The sequence below is a fragment of the Aplysia californica genome, unplaced genomic scaffold, assembly GCF_000002075.1.
Source record: "Aplysia californica isolate F4 #8 unplaced genomic scaffold, AplCal3.0 scaffold00734, whole genome shotgun sequence".
Classification (NCBI taxonomy): Eukaryota; Metazoa; Mollusca; class Gastropoda; order Aplysiida; family Aplysiidae; genus Aplysia; species Aplysia californica.
The window spans coordinates 25,007-25,895 of record NW_004798004.1 but is presented as its reverse complement, the minus strand read 5'-3'; positions in this window follow the sequence as shown (position 1 = coordinate 25,895).

The window sequence follows — 889 nt, the reverse complement described above, 5'->3', positions numbered from 1 at the left end:
TTCTTTTTTATGTTTGTTACTCTCTTGTAACACCTCTAATCTTCTGGCTCTCATATGACCTTATGCAGTTGCGAGCCCCGTAAAATCTCTACTAAAACTTTAAAAAACCCAAAACGATCTGAAGCGTAAAATGGCTGGGGAAAGTAAGCATACTATGAAGAAAGCTAATTAACCGTGTTTCCGATTTGTGTATGATGGCTTGAAATGTTCGGCGGCAATATTGCCTTTGGTCTGCTGCTGCTCGGGCATAATTTACGTCATGTCTACTTTTCGTCCTTGGAGATTTAATAAGCACCCCCCTCCCCCGCCCCTCATGGGGCCACGGTGTATTATACCACGTCACCGACCACTTTACGTGTTTACTGTGTGAAGAATCAATAGATTTGAACCGTAAGCTGCTGAAAAACACGTCCATTCCCTCTGTTGTCAATATTACCAAGTTGTACTTTATAAATCCAACGAGAAAAGAACCCACAAAAGCGTGAATCAATGTGGTCGCCATGTTTGTGATCTTATCATCTGTGACAGACGGAGAATATTGTGCAGTGATTTGCATATTTTGTTTGTTTTGGTTGTTGGAGTTTTACAGCGTTCGCCGAATTGCATAATATTTTATACTGGGTCTGTCAAGTGGATGGTAGAAATTTGTGAATTGAATGACCGTTTAACTTTAGCCTCATTTGTTTCTGTTATGATAAAAAGGGCAATCTGTCCCACACAAGTAAAGACAATTGTAAAGGTACTGTCGTCTTCTATCTGTTTGCATTCTTCTGTGTGTCTGTCCTTTCTCTCTCTTTCTCTTTCTCCCGCTCTCTCCTTTTTTCTTTCTGTCGGTCTTTCTTCTTCGTCTTTCTCTCTCCCCTCACTCTGTGAACTGTGAACTCCCCCC